The sequence below is a fragment of the Haliotis asinina genome, chromosome 11, assembly GCF_037392515.1.
Source record: "Haliotis asinina isolate JCU_RB_2024 chromosome 11, JCU_Hal_asi_v2, whole genome shotgun sequence".
In the NCBI taxonomy this organism is placed as follows: domain Eukaryota; kingdom Metazoa; phylum Mollusca; class Gastropoda; order Lepetellida; family Haliotidae; genus Haliotis; species Haliotis asinina.
The window spans coordinates 45,980,722-45,989,526 of NC_090290.1; positions in this window are offsets into that span (position 1 = coordinate 45,980,722).

The following is an 8,805-nucleotide window of genomic DNA, read 5'->3' on the forward strand; positions in this document are numbered from 1 at the left end:
AACAGAAACAATCCTTGAAAGTTCAATAGACTGATTTCATATTGTGGCATTGCTCCTAAACCGAGGAAAAGACAATAAGGTAGAATAATTTCTATTTACAAAATATGAGACCTGTTTACTTTCACCAGAGACAATATAACCTATTACATGTACATGGTTTCCTTTTGTTATCAAATGATAACATTTTGTGATAAATATACTGTTGCTGCAACAACTTAAATGACATTAGTCATGTGTGATTCAAAATAATTCACCAAACAAAGAGGTATTGTTGAAAACAAAAATAGCTCATAACCCATTTGTATTTGATTAAAGAATTGTGTAAAATTGTCAGTTTTCCACATCACTGAAAGACATTAATTAAAATTTGTTGATTTACATATTACTAATGCATCGATAGATCCTGAGTGTCTTTGCCCATGACTATTTGGGAGAGAATATTATTGTGATATTATTGATATCAATTGGCATATGAAAATATATGAAAAGGTTTAAAGTTGTAACAAGTTATGAAACATAAAGCATTGACAAATCTATCATAATTATTCAGGAAGAACGTTCATTTATTGCATAAAATTATGAACGTAATTCAACTTGTTCTGCAGTGAGACATATAATTTTTGCATTCATGTAATCTGAAGGCAATATTTATCCAATGACCCCCGATTTCATGTGAAACTATAGTTAAGAAATACAGTTCGTTCTCCCACCATATATTTTGTAATGAAGCACACTTTCGCCCTGAACTAATATAGTTATAGCACAAGGACGCTTGCGTTTATGTTCGGGTTAAATATGTTCACTAGATCATTTTAATTACATCTGTGATTCTCTTAAACCATACATGGCAAAATGACCGTCTCATTTCTTCTACCAACGAAAGTTTAGATCAGTACATTCAGCTGAAGCTGACTAGTCATGTGACATTCAACGATTGCATTGTGGGAATGTATACATTGCAAACATTACCGTGTCTCTGTAAAGTTTTGAGTCGAACTATGAGACATTCTGTCCTTTGGAAAACATAAACGTAATGTTTCCACCGGTGAAGTTAGCTGTTTGATGCAAGTGCAAAACATGAAACGGGATGCGACGAAGCAGTTTACTGTGGGAGGCTGTACGAGGCGATGGCAACCGACATCCATCGTGACGTCGGTAACATTGTGACGTAATACAAAAAACGTTCGATTATGACTGGAATGGCGCAGCGACGTCAACACATTGTGACGTAATGCAAAAAGTGCACATTATCGTCTGATTGTATTGTCGGCGCCTTTGATCTTTTACCGAAGCATCTTAGAACTGAAAATATATTTTAGTTTATAAAACATGTATACTGCAGTTGCTACTACACTACATCGTCACAAAAAGAAAAGCATGAAACACAAATACCACGCCCATATCCGCGCACCTGTTGTTGAGAATGATGTTTGTTAAACGTTTTTGTGTGGGAGCATGTGAAGAAAAAAAAGAATAAACTAGGATCAACATGCATCACAATTATATCTTTGTTATCTTGATATTCAGTGGACAACAAAGTAATGTGCTTGATATGAACAAAAATTCAAATAAAAGATACTGAAAAACTTGCATCTGCAGTGTTGATCGACGTCTATTTCCGGGTCATGGGAGCACACAACGTCAAACTGGTTCGGCTGTGTGCGAATTATATAGTACAAAATACACCAAGAAATTGCTACGAGCTCTTACTAATCATTTCAAACAGTTATTCGTGCTAAATTTGGGTTTGCCAGACGAAATATCTTCAACTTTTCTGTTGATATTCAATAACGAATGAATTTCATCAGGCAATCCCTGTCTGTGGTATCACATCCGGTGACCTTTGCACTTACTAGAAAACAAGTTTCACGATTTTAATTTTCGTCTGTCTCTCGTCATACTAAACGGAAAATGATAAATGAAACACATGTAGAATGAGAAATTCTCTCTCTTTCGCCATGTCTTACTTAGAAGAGTTCTGTATACTTTCGTCAGACCAATATAACTATATTTTATGTAGAAGTTGAACGAAGCGCGCCAGTTTTTGTTTTTCGTACGTGTAACACGATCTAACACCGGCTTTTTACGGGTTTGTACAAACAATAATGAACCATAACACTTGAAATTGGCACTCATGAATGTTTATAAGTCATGTAATGTTATTCAGCTAATTTCATGACATGACACGGTTAAATATACGTAATAGTGCCTTTTCAGTAAGACCTGTGATGACATCGAAAATATGATTTGTTTACGACGAACGCTTTCGATTATTTTTTTGCAGAATTAGTTTATAATTTGTCGTCGCGCGGATATTTGCCGATACAACTGTACGAAAGTAAAGTCAGATACTTATGAAATATCAGTAATAAGATTATTGAAATCGGTTTGCGATAATTGGACAAATTATTCGGTTACTGATATAAAACACATCCGACTGTCAATCGAGTAATTCAGGTAAATTCAGGAAAATTTACATTATTTATGTTTGTCTTATAAGCAACCTCTTTACATTTGAAATTATCTGGATATTGTTTTTATAATAATGTTTATGTTTGTATCTAGTATTAATGCGCTGAATATCTTTTCAGTTGTTCCTTATTTAATGACACACCGACTGTTTGAAATCACCCACCCTCTTATCAACGCCTTATGCTGAAATTAATTTACCAGGCTAAAGCTTAAGTATCATGTGTATAATACGAAAATAAAGAAACGGCTGAGAAAACCTTCACTTTAACTTATGGCTGCTTGAGAGGATCCAAAATGCCATGGAAATTGTGTCGTTATATTTTAGAAAAGGCAAGAAGACCATCTCAGAGGTCATACACTAGAAATGTGAAAGTAAACCTCAGCTGGCAATGATGGAGTACAATTCTATATGGATAACAACTTCTTTATTATGGCATGATGCGACGTTCCTTTATGTCAAGCATGAGTAAAGTACCACAACACAGCACGTCTCTATTACCATTGACTTTCTCTTATTGTCACAATATCAGTACCACCATCCGTTGTTGTTGTTAATCCCCCTGACTGAAACCTACTTCTTGGTATTACTTTATCCCTGTTCATGTATTTAAATTCGTGCTGTGCCGTAGTACTTCACTCATGTTTCACAACGTTAAGAAGAATCTCCGAAAGGTCGCATCATATTATATAAATAAAGAACTTGTTATCCATTAAGAACTGTACTTTATTATACTGTACTGGTCATCAACTTCAAAAATGCCAATCACAGAGCTCAGTTGGAACCTTTAACATTTTCTGCGCTTATTCGATTAGATGGCACATAAAAAATCATTATTGAAATATAAAATTGCATCACTAAATTATTAATATAAGGAAAAGCAAACGGCACTTTAATACAGGCATGTATTATTGTATAAATGGTACGGTCATATTCAAAGCAAACGTAAATATTTCAGTCACTTTACAAATTGACTGATGATTCTTTATTTGCCAGTTTGAGTAATAATTTTTAACGAAAAACATATAGTTCCAAATATGATTACATATCATCACCTAGACAACAACATCAACATCAAAATAGTCAACTGTAGTTCATTGTTGACGAAAGACTATGCAAAACAGTCAGATCACCTGGTGGTTACAACATTTAGACATAACTGGGAGTATGCATCAAATAACTGTTTATATAGATTCTGCTTAGAGTAATGACGATATCCACAATGAGTAGATTCCAAGACTATGCTTGTCATTACCAACACAAAGCTGTGCTGGAAATGTCCGGTCCGGCCTGATCAGCCCACCCGATTGTTTGCCGTGCCTCGCAAGTATGTGGTCAGAGATCGTACGTTTATTTTTGGCCGGCTTCTTCCTCGGGCACAACCCCTCCGCAAAAAACAAAAAAAAAACCATCAGACCAGCAGCATCATACGTAAATAATAATAATACCATAAATCATATTTACATTCCAGTGTCACTTGTTTAGAACATGTGCGTATTTATATATTTCAGAAGCCATAACATTGACCTTAGAGACTGATCTGTTTGTTTCTTTGTTGTACCAAAGTTCATGTTGTTTCCGTCCCTCAAGGTACAGGATGTATGCTATATAAGACCTGTGTAGACCTATCTTGCAGTATTCATTGCCATACCTTGCACAATGCAGATCTACACAACCCCGTTGGTAATTGCTGTCCTCGTCTTAGTGGTTGTGATACATCTACCACACACCCATGCTCAAGGTAAGTATACAACATCAAGTTGGAGAAGGTGTAGCTTCACATAGATCGCCCTGGCAAGTGAGTCTGGTACGCGATATCACTGAGAATCCTGAAATTAGCGAACTCTTTAAGCGCTATCTCACTACCCCTATAAATAATAGTCATAAATACAGCCATGTGGTGAGACTATGTTTGATATTGAAATAAAATGTGTGTATGTTATACAACCTGTCGACAAAGGACAGTAAAAAGAACGAGAATATTTCAGTTACAACTCAAAATAGTGTAGAAAGTTAGAACCAATAGCACTATTTGAAAAAAATATGTAAAACACCACCAACAGCTGAAGGTAGATTATCATACCAGGGACCATGCTATGAATAATAATATCAACTGAATAGTATAATGGAACTTTCAAGTGAACAGAAGACACCCAAGGTTAGAGTAGACCCTGTACCTTGAAGGTTTATACCATGTAGTAACTGCGAACATTCATAATCCTTAGGTTCGTGGGCATGACGTGAGCATACGTTTTGAGCCCTAATGCTAAACGTGTAAGTCGACTGACAGCTCACGCGTAAAGATTATGGGTACGTGTACTGGTTAATGTTTAACGATAAACATTTCTAAGGCGAGCGAATATGCTTCTACTACCAGGTGTCCGTTTTGTTTCGCTGCAGATATTAACGAGTGTGTCGTCAACCCGTACATCTGTGGCTATGGCTACAACCCTACGTACGGCCAGAACGGCCCGACCGGCGCATGCGTAAACACCAATGGATCATACTACTGCGTGTGTTATCCACCCTTCGTGGGTACACATCTGAATAGAAGTTGCTCCTGTAAGTATTTCATGTCCGTAATTTGACTCAGCAAGTTAATAGCTTTACGATTCTGAACGCTTAATAACGGCGTGTCAGTTTAGTGTGATGACAATCGTTTCTGGCAAATGAAACGGACACAACGTCCAGTTTGTAAATATGCACATGATCTATTATAGTAACACATTTAAAAGAGCGTATGATCCAACTAGTCAATGCAGGTGTCATAAAAGGAATAGGAGAATTATGTAAGCCACGTTTTAAGATGGATATTTGAAGAGTATCTGCTATTTGTTTGCCCTTGTAGTATTGTAAATACGGAAGGGAGACATTATGTAAGATATGCTTTGTAACTATCGTGATCTGGATCTCCAAAAGATGGATACGGTTCATGCTTGGTTGAGTTAATGAAAGTGAGAGGAACTATATATAATGTCATCAGTGCTACGAGTTTAAACAGTTATCGCTTGTGGAGAAATTATTCATTCCCATGTTGAAACTATGGCTGACATTCAAGGCAGAACATGAATTAAAATGTCCGATTTCTTTTTCAGATTATCAACCAACTCAACAGAACATCTTCCAGGATCTTTATTCGTTGTTTCTTTTTGATGAATTGTTTGACTTCGACCTTTTTTAAGAAAGTATTGATAGGACATCCACTCTTGCAATTGTGTCTTGAGTATGTATGGAACCGTCAGTTACATGCAGAGATGGGAGTTCTTTGTTTTATTGTCATGTAATACAGTTACCTAGTACTGTATATGTTCATGGATATGTATCATGTATGCTCATGTATATTTACCTTTTATCCTCAGGTGTATGACATCGTCAAGTGCATGTATTTTCATGCCCATGCACCCGTGGAGGCTACAAATAAAGTAATTCACCCACTGTCAGAATTATATTAATTGTATTCATCGAACGGATAATGTTGCGCAGATCGATGCTCATGCTGTTGATCATTGCATTGTCTGGTCCACACTTGATTATTTACAGACCGCTAGTGTATAGATGAAACATTGCTGAGAGCGGCACAAACCTAACCTCACTCATTAAGGACAAGAAGTCCACCTTTTGAAATTTCGCTGCGGACACGATGTCCATCCGCGGAAAACTTTGCTGTTATTTCTTTGTCTGTTTTTATCCTCTGTTGATTTGTATAAGGTCAAATGTACAGAACGTTGACCTCTGTTCTTAACTGAACCGTGACATCTCAACAAAGGTTGACGTCCTGAGCAGGAACCGTCGTGTGTGTGTGCATGTCAGGGTACATCCATACATATTGAGATCCGATTGCACAAAACTAGGTCCTGAATGTAACACAAGACAGAAAGTAGCACTTTGTGGCGCGACCTGATTTTTGTAACAATCGGTTCGTTACCTGTCCTTGTGCAGACTGCGGCATCGTCCTATGTCAGGGATCACACATTACTCACACACGACTTCTATGGAAAGTGTACAGGTACCTACAAGCCTATACTATATTGTACTGTGTACAAGCCTATAGTGCACGTACTTCAGCTCACTCATAATGTATCATATCCTTACCTCAATATACTAGGCACCATCGAAACACGTGAATAAATGATCCACAGCTTATGAGATATTGAGTGAGCATATGTTTTACATTTACATTGCTCGGGTATTTTTGCCTGTTCGTCAAAAGGCCGAGGATAGGTTAGATATAGGATATTTATATAGCGCACATGTCCACGCACTAGTGCATGCTCAAGGCGCTGGTATTTTCTTTGTTTCTCACTGGATGTCAATCTCAACAGCACATCGCATTTCAATCTCAACTCCCTGGGGAGTATACAACTCTTGCTGCCAGTAGGCGCACCGAGTTTATTGTAGCTCTCACATCCTAACGAGGTACCCGATTGACAGCTTGATGGACTGGGACACATAGTCAGAGCACTTTGTCAAAGTTTGCTGCACGTCGCTGTACCCGCAGCTAGGTGTATGCACGTATTCATGTGGCCATATCTGGTCATATACCAACGGATTCGTGGGGTGCACATGGCTGTGTACTGCACGCTAGGGGTTGTGACAACACTGAAAGAGTGTGCACACAAAGTTGACTCCAAGATTTTTACACCCGATCACAGGTGGGCTCGATCCCGACACCTCAACCTGTCTGCATCACTAGCCTGGCGCTTTAGCCAGCTCGCCCACCATGTCCCCAAAGATTAAGATTCACCCAAGAATGCTGGAGAAGGTATAAAATGCTATATTAATTGTAGTGTAATATGTAGAAAAGGACGTTCATTCAGCTTGAAGAACAAAGCCTCGGTGGGGGTACGATACAAATGTGAATGTAGACCTCAGTTATACATCTCATTGTTATTGCTTATTTGACATGCATGTAAATCACGCATGTAAATCATGACTGAAAATGATGGTAAACCACTAAACGATTAAACGCGTTTACTGATTGTCTAATTGTTACGTACGTTTCCTTACCTGCTCTTATATTTCAGAAAATAGCTTCAAGTAGAAGGTGTCAGGGGGGATGTGATGGAAATTTGAAATTCAATGTAAACCTCATTTAAACAGTTTTCACGCTTACCATAGCCTGTGCTTATAAGACTAAATTACACGACATAAATCATAAAACATACATTACAACTTGTTTACTGGTCTCGAAAGTGTCATTGGCTAATGTACTCTCGATGTTTATACTTGTGAACATAAACAAACATTGATGGTACATCAACCCATTGGCCCCGAGGGACCATTGAAGAACGTATTTTTCTTTCCGAACGCCTCAATGTCAATTTTGAATTGTTAGAAGCACGGGTACAAATAATGTTCTAACCATCGCTAGATTTTGTTTGCAGGAAAACTGACTTAGACTTATCGAACTTCCATCGATTTGCATTCACAAAACATCGGTAATTTCCGTACATCAATGTTATTCAAGATGAAGAAATACTTGCACGAAGTACAAGATAAGGTCGGCATATGTATATGGTCAACCTCCGTTTGTGAAAACTCCCATTTGTGGGACTCACAGCTTTGAAACAGTTGAGAAGGTAATTAGCAAAGAAAACACATCTCACCCCATTTTCTGACAGAATAGATTTTACTCTTTTTATTCTTTTATTCTTCCAAATCAAATCAAAACAATGAACAAAGCCCTGTTTTGATAGATTTTGTAGCTTTACAGCAACTGGGAAAGAAACTGATGTCTGGGGGCATTTATTAATGGACAGTTTAATTTAATGTGGATTTCATCACAGACAGATAATATATATCAGCTTCATCTTTCCATCCCGTAACAACATCTTCTTTTAATGGGCAACCTATGGTTTGAAGGTCTAAACTTAATTAACCAGAGTCTATAGTAATAAGGTAATTTTGTAACAAATAAGATTCTGAAAAAGCAAATGATACGATACCCTCGAAACTTGATAACAACGGAAAATTAAAAGCAACATTTGAATAATACATATTGTACATAACATTTTGTCACATGGTATTTATTGTACATGACATTATGTCACATGGTATTTATTGTACATGACATTATGTCACATAACATTTTAGTCCAGTTTGATATAACTCTTACTATTACGGATATACTGATGGGGTATGTAACCAATTCATCGTAAATCATAAAATGTGACTGCAATAACTGTGTAACCATAATTTATGTAAATGTCTTTATCAATCTTTGACTGCTCTTTTCGATCACCATTATATGAGAGCAAGTACCGATGTCGACCTGGTCGCTCTGTATTCTTGATAGTCTATTTCTTTATTTCTGTATCTATTGATTTTCTTCGTTG